Source organism: Oxyura jamaicensis, chromosome 3 (genome assembly GCF_011077185.1).
Source record: "Oxyura jamaicensis isolate SHBP4307 breed ruddy duck chromosome 3, BPBGC_Ojam_1.0, whole genome shotgun sequence".
NCBI classification, from domain to species: domain Eukaryota; kingdom Metazoa; phylum Chordata; class Aves; order Anseriformes; family Anatidae; genus Oxyura; species Oxyura jamaicensis.
The window spans coordinates 53,270,988-53,284,678 of NC_048895.1; the positions used below are offsets into that span (position 1 = coordinate 53,270,988).

Consider the following 13,691-nt stretch of genomic DNA (forward strand, 5'->3'; position numbering starts at 1 on the left):
GGTGAAAAACAGAAAGGCCTTTCTGCATATGTACCTAAAAACTAGTCATCTGTTCATCCTGTTTGCCACATGGTGGCTGAAGGTGTATTTCTAATTCGTGACTGTAAAGAGCTAAATTGTTCATTTGCTTTTTGGTGTGTGAAATACTATGCTTGTCAGTTCACCTCTCTGCATATTTGAAACATTAAAATGCAATTCACCACAACTTTCATATTGGTGGAGCAACCCAAAATTTCTTGATTCCCCATTGAAACGTGTCATTCACACTTCAAAAACAACAAAGCAGCATCTCTCAACCCTTGCGGAGGCCCAACTGAACAGATGGGCCTTGCAATGTGCCCTTTTAATGGTTTCACAACAGTTAGTGTCACAGTGCTTCGGTCTTAACTACACAGATGCTTCCCAAGGTTGCAGGAAGGAAAGCAAATGTGTCTCACCGTTGGTGTTTGGAGCAGTCATCTGCTGTCATCCTTCTCTGTCACGTCTTGGGCCAGTCCCCGTGTCTTATTTGGATAGGATGAGCACCAGATTTTGTGAGTCAGACAAGCAGATCTGGTCACTTGCTAGCAGGTTGCCGATCTGATAAATCCATTATTCATTGTTATCATTTTCTGTAATTTTCAAGATGACAAATCTACTTTTTTTTGTTGTTGTGTTTTGTTGTTTGTTTTTGTCAGCAGGACAATATTGTAGTGACTCTGTGTTCTTTGATTACATTATTACATCCCTTAACACCAACTGCTTTACAGCCTGCTCTGGTCAAACAAAGTGAGGCTGAAAAGGGGAAAGAAGCACATATTCAGTTTCTCAAATGGATTCCTAGCCAAGTTGCTTACCTGTGCTCTTTTAAAGCCCAGATTGCAACTGTTCTTTTGAGTTGATTTTTCTCATAATCACATAATCTCAATGCCTTCTTTATTTGAGATGAGATTAACTAGTAGTCAGTTGACATGATGCAATTAGTTCTGTTTGTAGAATAAGGTAGTTTTTGTTCAAGAAAATAAACTCATTGCCTGAAGAAATTAAAAAAAAAAATAAAAAAAAAATAAAAAACTCTCTCTCTCTCTGATGTCTATGAATCAAAAAATTACATGCACATCTTCAGATGCTCTATGGATTAGTTTACTTTTTTTTTTTTCCAGTACGAAGTATCAGGAAACATGTTGGTTCCCTTTCCATGCTTGCAGCCACACGCGGAGTTCATCGCTATGTTGCTGTGCAAAGGCTCAATACCAGCTCTCCAGAAGTGCACATTTATTCAGTAGTTTTTCCAGTGATAACAGTTAGGTTTTCCAGTGATAACCGTGATTTGATCAAAGAGTTTTCAGAACAACTGTTTGTTGTTGATTCCCTGTTTTTTTGTTTGTTTGTTTGTTTTGTTTTTTTCCCTTCAAGACCAGATTTTTAAAAGGACAACAGCTTAGTTCACATGGATGGTCTGGCAGGACACAGCTCTGTTTAGACCACGTAATGGTCTACAATCGTGGCAGGTCATGGCACCATGCACTGCCACATCACCCATCAGCAAAGATTTAAAGCAGTCTGAATCCCACAGCTGCACCCCTGTCAAGTTAGCAGAGGATGCTACAGTGTTTATGTCACCTTCAGGATTTTATCCTAGCAGCTGGCCAGCAGAAGCAGCACATGATTCTTTTACAACATAAAGTCTATTGGGAAAAATTTCCCCTTCCAAGACAATATATATTATATATATATATGAATCATTGGAAAGTTTGCATCATTTCAGCAGTGTGTTGGCTTTAGCCTGGTTTAACACCAGATTGACCATTTTGTCTAAACACAGTCTGATTGACCTGCCTCTTAGACACAGATTTCAATACCAAACCTGCCTGCTACCAGGTCACCAGCTTGGATTTGAGTCATGCATGGCAGATAGATGATCACATTTCTCACAAATTAGCCAAAGTGTACAATATGGATTGTATTCAAATTTTAAGCTCTCTTCAGGGTGTCAGACAATGGTTGATCTAGCGCACACACACACCAAAAATAAATAAACAAACAAACATTTGCATAAGGATAACACATCAAAACACATCGAACATTTTTGAGTTTGGTGAGTTTGGAACAGATTATCGCTTTACATCATGTGGCTGCAGCATGTTTTTGGAGGAGTTTCTGGCTCCAGTGTCCATGTACCAGGTAGTAGCAAAGCTGTCAAGAACTGCAGGGACAGAATTTTCGCTTTTTGCATTTTTCAGCCCCAATTGCCATTCCTAGACAGTCTTTTAACAGACAGTTCCTGCTGCCTCGCTGGTTCTGCCTGGCCCTGGCCTTCAGGGCACACAGCTGCAGGTGTCCCCCAGCAGCTCCATCATGGGCTGCTGGTTGGTAGGACTACAATCAGACTTGGGTAGAAGGTCCCTTGGCCTCAGAGGTAACCACTGTCACTTATCTCTAGAGGGATGAATAAACAAGTTTTTAGCCAAAGGTCACATACCAAGTTTAAAAAGTTGATTTTCTGTTCAAGGCCACAAAAAGTTCTTTTTCTTCCTAATCCAATTTTTAGAGGGGTCAGCATATTGCAGTGTCTTAAAGCTGCAAAAATGGACAAATTTAAAATATTAGGAATAAAAGCCTGTGTAAGGTTAAAAAAAATCCACTTTTTGCATTTATTGACAATCCGCAGATGATCATTAGGGGAATGGTCATTCCCTGACCTCATTCATAATGATTCAGAGTACATCACGGCTACTGCCACTACTAAAAAATTAGTGTTTACATATGACTTTCCAAGCATTACCTTACTCACACACATGGTCCACAGAAGTCAGTAGGGATTTTTTCCATGACAGCAAGAGAATCTGACCCTACCTAACTAGAATTTAGAGCTTCCCGGTAAGGTCAGTGAGTATTTAAAGTTCATTGGGAAGTTGCAACAGCTGTAAATTAAATGACTCAGTGTGAGTCAGGTACAGAACTGGGTTTGGTTCCATTAAGCATGTAATTTTAAAAAGTCACACTAATAGAGCAACTTGTTGCACAAGAATCAACATCCTACTTCTCACCTTGATAACAGAACTGTTAGTGATGGATCTCTTTTCTATATGTGACTGTATGGAAGATTTTGGTGTACCCTGGTAAGAGAAATAGGTCTGCGTAGTCCTCACTTGAATACTAGGTATACAAAGAGAATCTCTTTTGGCTGGATGGAGTAAAGAGGACAGCCTGAGGAACTTCCTGGCTTCATTGCTTTGGAAAAACAACGTCCAGGCTGTGCCTTCCCTGTGCCTTGGAGAGAACTGAGTGACCAAGCTGTACTGTCATTTCATGTAATATTTTCATGAATTCAGATTGATTTGAATAAAGCTATTAAGTTTTCTCTTCAATAAAACAAAAATAGACGTTTCAGAACAGACTGACTATACGGAAAGTTTTGCCTTAAATTAAATACTGGATTACAAGGAAAAGGAAACATCAAAAAGATATGAATTGTGATCTCAGTGCTGTCACCATGTCTCTTGGTGACCTGGACCAATTCATTTCATCTCTATAGTTCCATCTCCTCACCACTTAAAGGTTAATAATATGAATTGTTGAGAAATACCATATTTTTTCTTTATCCAGTATATTATTTCCTTTCTAAATATCTGAAATAACTATTGAAATAAAAATAAATTGCTAACTCCAGTTAATGGAAAAATTTCTAAGCCATGAAACATTTCTGAGTACAAAAGAGTAAGAAAAAAATAGATGAAGAGATGGATGCCAGAGTGGTTTTAATGATTTTGCTAAATTCATTTAATTTTATGTATATTTATAGATGGCCATAGCACAATATGTATGGTATAAAGAGGGCTGTGCTTAGGGTCGGTTTGTCAGTAACCAAAGTAAAGTTAGCAAGAAGCACATTTACCAATGCTTCTTTTGGATTGCTTATAGATTTTTTTTTTCAAGTATAAGATTCCTGCGCTACTTATTTCCTTAGGATGGGAGCTGCATTGAATCCTGTGCTTGGATTGTCCCTCCCTTTTTCCATTCAGGTTTAAAACAATCTTCATATGTTTCTAGCTATATGAAAGTTGCTTGCCACTGCCTGCTGCTATAGGTGTATATATGTCTACATATAAAGATGCAGGGATACATGTATGCTGATCGTGCTGTACTAAACCAAGATAAACAGCAAGTAAAAAGGTCTTCTCCTGAAGTTTTTACTCAAAGAAAAATCCTCTAAGCTTTATTGAGTAATTTATTTTAATTCAAGCATGTGGGAATAGGCCTTGAGTTACTACTACATGTTTACATTTTCAGTCCACAAGGTGGTTTTATTAAATGAGTCTCACATCACTGCACAGAAATTATTTCCTCCACTGCACCTTGTGCTGAAGTAGCATATGGTTTAAAAGAGGATCACAAAACTGTTTTGCAAGATATAAATGTATTATAAATATATGTCATAGTTAACAGAAATTGGATTATAAATTTACATTGACCTCCCCTGGGTCACTTTACCTGGCTGTGAAGCTGACTCTCATGTAAGCTGAGCACAAATATGATTTGTGTAAAATTACAAAACTCACCAGTGTCAATGCTTAAATAGAAACTTAAAATAAATGGCAAGATTTTTGTATACAGAAATAGAAGATTTTACCTGGCCCTTTTTTCCCCACCCAAATGGCACATAAGGAGAAAGATTTGGCTGGAACACACCCCACCAGTCAGTGTGATCAGATACAGAAGAATCATGTTCCCAAATGGAAAGCAACTGCTGGGAGTTTAACACAAGCAAAGAAAAGGTGTAGTGGGGAAAGCACTTTGAAAAATTAGCAGGAACAGCATCTGCTCCATCTGTTACGGCTGTTTCCAGCCATCATTTATCAAAGGCACGCAAACGTGGACTCATACCCAGACCCTGATTCAGGAAGCCCATGTCCTACCTAAATCACTTTAACTCCTATTCACCCACGGACTTAGGTCTTCAGGCACCAGAAAACACCAGACAAAAGGACTTGAAGCCAGCCTGGCTGAATCTGTGTTCCTGTGCCTATGCAAACTTACTGAAAATCTGTATGGCCTCAACAGGAGACAGAATGCTCTCATGGCATCTTTTAAAGGACGTACGATGCACAAATGTTTTAATTGAACTATTTTTCTTCAGAGCCTAAAATTATCTACAGACTCTGAAATACAAGAAAAGAGCATTAACCACATTCACTAGACCTTTACATGCAAACAGAAGGTTTTTATGGAAGGGTGGAAAAGAATAACAGGAAATACACACATTTTTTAAATATTTGCTCAGCTTTAAAAATAACACCCAATATCTGGGCAGGAGCTTTGATTTTTTTTCCACTAATTGTCATGTATTTAAATGTTTCAAGTAGATCGGTAGCAGTATTACAGCTGTAGAGAAAATCAACCTCATTGGAATCAAAAACTCCATTAACTTCAGCATGAGTTTCTCTAGAAAGCTGGAAAACAAGCTAGTGCTGCAGTATCTTCTATAACATTGTCAAATCTTCAGGCCTTAAAACATGTTGCAAACATTAATGAGAAGTCTCATAAAATACCTGTGGTCTTGTGGTTGAGACAGCCTAACTCGGTTTCAAAAGAAAGAGGTTCAAAGCCTTGCTCTGTCACAAGCAGCTCATGCAACGCTAAGAAAATTACTAAGACTGATGCTGAAGTGCTTTAAATTTATGCATGGGGTAATGCTGTTACATTCAATGGGAAGAACATGCTTAAATGTTTTCAGATTAGGGTATTTAACAGTAACTTTGGATGTACAGCCCAAATGAACCTCCTAACAGCCTCACCACCGATTGATTGTGCATGGGAGCAGCTGAGGAGCTTCTGGAAATGATTCCACCTAATTCCCCTCGCAGGGCAGTTGTCAGTGGTAGGGGGCTGCTGGAAGGAGTAAGGCAGGGGTAGGAGGGAGGGCAATAAGGTGGTAAACCACAGCTGGTTCGCTATGGCCACAGCTGCCCCAGGGCCTCGAGCCAGGCTCTGTCAAGCTCTGTAGAGCAGTGACTGTCTCCTAGCCAAGGCCATTTCGGGATTCATGTGCTAACTTTGCTCCCTTCCCCAGAGGCCCTAGTGGAATGGCTCAGCTACTTCCTTTAAGCCTTTTAGGTTTTATGACTCATACCCTTACGTGTCCTCACATCTACACGTGGACATAATCTGCAGGAGACAGCCTTGACTCTGTGGAACTTGCCCTCACAGCAGTGCTGTTGGTACCAGCAAAGTACCACTATGGTAAAACAGCTTGAAAATGAAATGATAAATCACGCTCAACAGTTTGCTTTGTACATAACAGCTTTTTTATCTTCATTGCTGAGAATTTCATATCTGCCATTCCTTCATCAAGGATCAGCATTTATATATTTCCTGTATGCTCATCACAAGCTTTTTTCCTCTAATAAATTACTACATTTTACATAATGCTTCCTTAGACTGTATATTACTCTTGCTTCTAAGAAAAGTTGGCTTTTTGGCCATGTTGAGCCTGGGATGCAAAGTAAAGCCCTAGGGAGAGGAGCTCAGAGGAATGGAGAGGAAAAAAGGGTGATTTAGTTGCCTGAAAATATAGCTTTGCACAGACCAAAGAACAGCTCTGTCATTTGAATCAGTGACTGCTCTGAGAGCAATAAAAGTCACAAACAAATGTTGGTACCACAAGTGTTGGAAGAGCTTATAAATCATATGTAAAGGGTAAAGCAATTATCTGAAATACAACAGTCCTTCTTAAAACCAACTGATCTTCAAAAATAGGTTTACAGCCTCCCTTCAGGACACTAATTTTCATAGCAGAACCACAATCAGTAAGTATTCTTTGTCTCCACTGCAAGGATAATTATATTTCCTTTCTCCCTCTTACAGGACTTTTGCCCCAAAAATTGATAATGTATTTTAAAAGTGTCATGACAATCAAGGAGTTCACCAAATTTCTGCAAAAATCATATCTACTGTGGTCTTTTAGTGTAAAATAGTGCGTTGGTCACCTCTTCCTCAGAATAGTGTCCTAAATGGGCAACTGTAGGACTTCAGAAAGGTACAGAGAAAGATCACGGGGCATATAAAGAACTTGAGTCAAAAAAATAAATAAAATAAAAAGGATGCAAATAGCTTTAAAATGGCTGATTCGCCAGACAGAAATTAGGCCAACACATCAAATATACATTGTTTACTGTTGATGCCCCAGGCCACAAAATTATTTGGAGTCTTTGGCTTTCTGTGTGTACAAGATGACGGCAGATGCCAAACAATGGACTGATGCTTGCTCTTTCAACTGCAGCCACCAGATGAGTGGAGTTGTTGTTTTTAAATATTTAGTGTTTCGTTGGAAGCCTGGCACCTCTCACATGCTCCTTGAAAGAGAAAAGGCACCACAAGTATCCGGCTAAGGTTCAGGATTGTAATCCAGCCCTCAATTCTCTGTCCCTCCCACACATGCAGAGCTGTATTTGCAACTTATTAGTTTGGGGCCTACTTTTTTTATTGTGGCTTTTTGTTTAGTTTATGACATTATATGCTTTTAGCATTTGTTCTTCAGTTCTAAAAGTGGATTTTCATGGTCATGGGAGGACACAGAGGCAAAAAAACCTCCAGCACAGGAAAGCATAAAAGGTACAATATGCTGAGCAACTCAGCAGCAATGGCCTCAGCATCCGTACCTGTGCCAAAGCAATTCTGCCCTTCTATATACAGCAAATTATTTGTAAAGACCTCCACTGGTATTTTCTCAAAATGACTTGTTGCTTTGACAAAGCAAGAGGTGACCCTGGGCCACTGGAAGATGCTTGTTTTTATACTAAGTCCTGCTTGCTTTCATCTTTATAATGAGTCTGAGAGAAAGCTTGGGGTCCCCTGAGGTCAGCGTTGCCTAGTGGCTCCCCCTTTCAATGGTCACAGGAACAGATCAGCAGAGGGCAAATATACACATCTCAGAAGTGGGTGTGATGAGCTGCTAATCCATCAATTTACATGCAATGTTCCTGACAAACATTAGCAAGATCTGAACACTTAAGTCCTTCCAATAATCTTGAAACCTCTCTAAGTTACAGGCTGATATGGGACATTTTCTGGGTATTTCAAGTGAGATCTAAGGAGATTTTACTCAAATTTGTTCAAAAAAACTTGAGAACTGGAGTTTCTCTAAGCTCTTGCATAGCTTAATTTGTCCCCCCTGGCTACACAAGGGAGGAGCAGGCAGGTTTTTCAAAGATGAGCACCTGCAGGTCTCATGGGACCACATCCAAGGTAATTTTAGCCGTGACTGAAAATGATGCTACAGGATTTTGACATAAGGAGTGGAAACGGTGTACACTCGTTCAGGAACGCTGGAAGATTTCTGGGTGAATTCTGTTTCTGGAGGCTGGTAGCTGCTCTTCCATTCACAGCCCTGTGGCATGGTCAAGACTTGGTCTAGAACGGCCTAATTGACAGTAAAGTGAATGAGATCCTTCATACACATACTGCCTACAGGAAGTCTGTATGAAGCCTACCTCCTTTTGCTCCCTGGCAACTTCCTCTGCAGTGTTTGTGTCAAAACACAAACCTCTTCTTAACAAAATCAGTGAACATGTATATGTCACATTAAAGTGATCAACAGAAATCCTTCTGCCTGGAGAAGCAAGGGAAAGACAGAAAGCACCGTGAACCCTTTGTTTATGCTCTGAAAGCAGACAAATGCAATGGAAAAATAAAATATATATCCCAAAGGCTTCACAACTCTCTTTTCATTCAGTGTTACTGTATCGGAAAACTCTTTTATATAGCAATATTTTGCTATCTTTTGATAAAATTCTAGCTTTTTTTTGTGATCAGTGTTGGGTAGCTGGGTTTTTACTGCACTAGTGTATGTTCAGTAATGCAGTCTGTAGGTCAGGCTGTTAGTGGGTTTGAACAAAATCGGTTTAGAAATGGATGACTTGCCTGGTGAAGCATGAATCTTTTTTCTGTCTTTGGGAGTAATTATCTACTAACAGGCATGGTTTCACAGGACTATATGTTTGACTATAATTGCTATGTCCTCTGTTAAATGCCAGTTGAATCATGGATTTTTCCCACTGTTTTTCTTGTTTATAAGACCTATGCTTTTAAAAAAAGTAAAGCAACTAAATATGATCCAGAGAAATGTAGCTTTGCCAATTTTGCTGAAGCTGCTGATTCAACAAGGTTTTCCAGCATTTGTAAATGCACAGGCATGAGCCATCCTTTGAAACAGTACCACTAGTCATATGTTTAAAGTTACACTTGTGTTTAAGTACTTTGTGGAATGAAACCTTAATGCTGTGGGCTAAGCTGAGATGACTCATTTAAGGGAAAAATCGTATATGTAAAAAAATATTTCCACTTCCCGATAAATGATAGAATAGCTGTTTTTATTAAAAATCCAAAGATGAGCTCCTCTTAGTCAAATATACCATTGTAAGTCAGGAAGTATAAAACTCAGTACTATAATTAATATGTAATTTAAGAGGATTCAGCCCCATAAGAAACAATAAAAATAGTCAAAGTAAATAAGAGAAACTTTGTTAGCTTCTTCAGGGAAATCTTGCATGGAAAATATAGCTGATCGGTGCATTTAGCTTACTTCAAGTGAAGAAACAATTCTGAAAATGTAGGTTCATGTGTTTAAGCAGTGTGGAAGGCCAAACAGAAACTACTGGTGCCACATAGCTTGCCCCTAAGTCTGTAACTTGTGTAAACATCATGTAGCGTTGGGTGTTAAGTGTTAAATGTCCTTCACCAGCAGTTTGTCCATCGGCAGGCAAATTTTCCAGATGGTCTTTAGATGATCAGTTATGTTGTTCATAATTGCAAGTTCCTCACCATGTGTCTCATTCCCTGCTGCTTTAATGTGAAAAAGGTAAAGTCTTTAACCACTACGCAGCTGGCACAACTTGTGCAAACAATTCTTAACACTGCATTTGAGAATAGTTACAAAATCGGGAAGGCTTGAGTGGGCATTTTACTTTTAGTTTTTGTTTTTGTTTTTGTTTTAAGGAAGAATCTCAGAAATAAAAGAGGTAGTGCATTACCAACTCTTTTTGATTCCATATGTTTTTCTCATGAATGCCGTTTACAATGGCTAGCTCCTCCAAACATTGTAGCAGCAGGAACAAAAAGTGCAGATGAACAAACAAAAACAAACAAATGAACAAAGACATGTTTGAGTAATACTGTCTTCCTCTGCCAAGTAAACCAAAGTCTCTAATGGCTAGAGTTTGGGGCTATTTTTCACACATTTCTGTGAAAAATATGTGCATCCTGATCCTGCTGAAGCCAAGAAAAGTGAGAATTCAATGGCAGTAGGATTAAACTCATAATGTTTTGAAGTGGGACAGATTCCTCTTTGAAATGCTATCATCATTATCATGCCATTGCAATAGTAATGTAGTGGTGGGAGAGTCAGCAGTGTAAGTTCTCATCTGGAGAGATGAAATAGGCCATAAAGAAATAGAAATGCATTCATGGAGCAACTGGGATTTTGTATTGCATTTATCCATTTTTCATGGGAGCAGAACAAGATTTTATTTCTTTTTTGCCATCCTGAAGACTTTTCCTATTTTTTTTCTCCTTTTAAGATGTTTCAGAAGATTTGCTGATAAGCAAATGAGCGGTCTTTGGGGTACTGCAACCTTTGAATGACTTCTTTTTGAAATATTAAATTGTTCACTTAAACAGAGATAAAATCAAGCTTTCCACTGGACAGAAAAAGCAGTTACTACCTCATTACATTATTTTTTCTCATTGTCTCTAATGCACAGTTGTTCTTGTACTTATACACATAATTTTGAGATATATACGCAGTTCATGGCAATTTCTCTGTAGATTCTTCTGGGTATACAGTACCTTTTCAAAATGTTAAGCAACTACTGTTTCTAAAGACCAATGGTCTTCATTGGACCATTTGTTAAATGAAATAAACCACATTTGGTGGTAATCTCAGACATCACATCTTGGTTTTATTTTTTGTCAAAGTCTGTTAAAACTTTGAGTTGTGAGCACGGACTGTGACATTTGCTGTGTACATCTCTTTTTCAGATGCTGAAGGGAGGCACAGTGCTGGCACACAAAAAGTTTTTGTACAGAAAATGAGTGAATAATCTCTCACTGACTTCAATACAAACAGAACTGAGTTCAGCATTCTGCACTTCAAAAGACAGTTACAGATAAGTAGCCAAGTTATGAAGAGTATATCATCTGAACTAAATGAAAACTCTGCGCCTTTTGGGAAACATCCATCTATAGCTATGCGTAATTATCCTTATGGAATTCACATCTATTTATACTCCCTATTTAACGCTTTAGTCTTCTGATACCTGGCTAATAGCAGATATCAAAAGCTTCCAAATCAGTTGAGGTGGGTTTTGTTTGTTTGCTTGTTCATTTATTTTTGTTTCATTTTGAATGTGATGTATTATTTTGCAGTTTTAATTGTGCTATAGAGTTTGCATAAAACAGGAGATGGCAATAATTACCTCAGTCTTTTTAGTGGCTTCAGCAGTGAGTTGGCAGACCTTTTTTAGGAAGTTTAGGTAGGTAATAGCATTTCTAAGCAGAAAGTTCTATGCAGTCCTGATGTGTTCAGCATATCCAGAAGTCTACAAGAGGATTCATCTTTTTTTTTTTATTTGTCCAAATATCTGGTTATTTAGACACCTGTGGAAAGGAAAAAGAAAAAACTCAAGCAAGCCAAAATGTTCCAATGACTCAGTCAGGACAAATTATGCTTATTTTGTCTATACTCAGCTTTGAGAAGTTGGATGAAGTTATTTTAATTTTGAAACTATTTTCTCCATACACATTAGTAACCCTTTAACTTGACTTATTCCTCTTCCTTCAGTGTGACTCAGAAGTCCTTAAGCACTTTACTTTTGAAACCTGCACCTTGGAAAGGGTTTAACAGCATAACAGTTCTTGATTTTTGTGGGCTGGTATTACATGCGTTCCTACAAGCTATGTGCCAAAGGTGCAGCAGGGCTGATACAGACAAGGGTAGGGTTATAGCCTAGGGTTTAGCTGTGCCTCAAGGAGCTTGTCTTCTAACCAGCCTGAGATAACCACCAAACTGCAGGCACGTGCCTGGCGTTGTGGTGTAGGAATCATGTTTTCCTGAGGGCAGAGGTGTCCAGAGAAGAAGGCAGGATTGTTTAGTCTTAGTTACCGGTATGCTGGAGCTGGTAATGGCCTTGCAACAACATTCACAGCTGTGCTTTAGGGAAGGAGCTGAAGGCTAGAGGGGTGGCAGTAGCTGCAGTAGGGTGGTCTGAGTGCCAGGGAGAGCGTGATAGCAGATGGAGAAACTCTAGGGACAGGGGCTGGCAGGCCCAACGCATCAAAAAGTAGGAAGGCAAAGGATATAAGCAAAACACAGGTACTGCAGAAGAAAGTAATAATACATAATATAGTACTGAGACAGTTAGCCTTCAATGCCTGCTCTTCAGCATCTGAAATTGCCATGTCTCCCAATAACCACCCTTCTTCAGGATGGTGATAATGTAAAAGTCAGTCCCCAGAAAGACACCACTCATGCATGTAAGATATATAAGTAGTGAATGAGACAGCCATTTGGATGGCTGGAAATGTGTGAAAAATATTCCACAGAAAGAGAAGAATCAAAAGAAGTTGCTCTTTGATAAAGCAGATACTACAAATTAGATACCAGTCATGATTTTTTCTGCATTCAGTTCTATCTCCGAGGTCGTTTTGGTCATATTGGGCTCAGCAATGCTAGGAAGTATGAAGTGTATTTAACCCTGCCACTTGATGTAACACAGAACATGATCCAGGTTCAAATAGAAAGATAAAGGTTTTTGCCCATTTTTTTTCTCCCAAAATGCTCCAGTAGTGCTACTAGAGATCAAAATCAATGCTGACAAATAAATGCGTGCTATTCCTCATGCTACTGGAAATTGAAACTAAAAATTCTCACGCAACAAGTTGAGATGGAGATCTGTATCACACAATGTCACGTGCATATTAGGTGTTCTTCCCTTGTATCATGCTGTTGCAATCATGAGGAGCGCTGTGGTTATACAACATCTCCAGTGATGCAAACCAGCCATCACCTGACTGTATGACATGGTGCATCACAGGATTTGCTTCAACAGAGTTTGCAGACAATCCTTTCAGTAGAATAGCAACATTATTTTTGTTACTAACAGACAGTCCAAAAACAACCTTGTGAAAGGTACTTTGAGGTCTCACTGACTTTAATGAAAGTCAAACTTCAAAAAAAAAGGAAAAAAATGTAATATTGAGGTTATCAGGCAAAACTAAGCAGAAGGAATAGTTCCCTTTCACTGAATTATGTCACATGTCCTTGCATAGTCATTCACAAATCAATAGTGGAGAAAGGCCAGGGCTCACATCATCTGGGTGCAGTGCTGTCGAGCAGAGGAACGCTTACTCCTAATAGCTGAGATACTGGTCTGTGCGGTGGGAGAGAAGACATTCTCTCTCTTTGAGTTGATGAACCAGTTTCTCCAGAGCTGAGGTGCAGGCTTGTAGGGAGGAAGAGAGATTTCACACTCCCAGAATTGGCCAGCCAATTCATCCACCGTTTGTCCCTTTTGGTCTTTCCAGGTCATTACTACCAACGAGCTGGCATACGATGATGGTGCGCTCCATATAGACTTCCACCACATGGGTTGCATGCACCTGACTTCATCTGGATCTTTGGATATCTGATCATTGTCCAGGTCATCGTAAATCAC

At 39.1% G+C, this 13,691-nt stretch overlaps 1 long non-coding RNA gene across 1 annotated transcript; it reads right to left on the minus strand.

The window, feature by feature from the left end:
* Nucleotides 1–644: 644 nt before the first annotated feature.
* On the minus strand, nucleotides 645–11,630 carry LOC118163373. The gene is made up of 2 exons (XR_004749007.1): nucleotides 11,454–11,630; nucleotides 645–774 (listed from the first exon to the last, which is right to left on the minus strand). It is a non-coding gene; the product is annotated as an uncharacterized LOC118163373 (long non-coding RNA).
* Nucleotides 11,631–13,691: the final 2,061 nt, after the last annotated feature.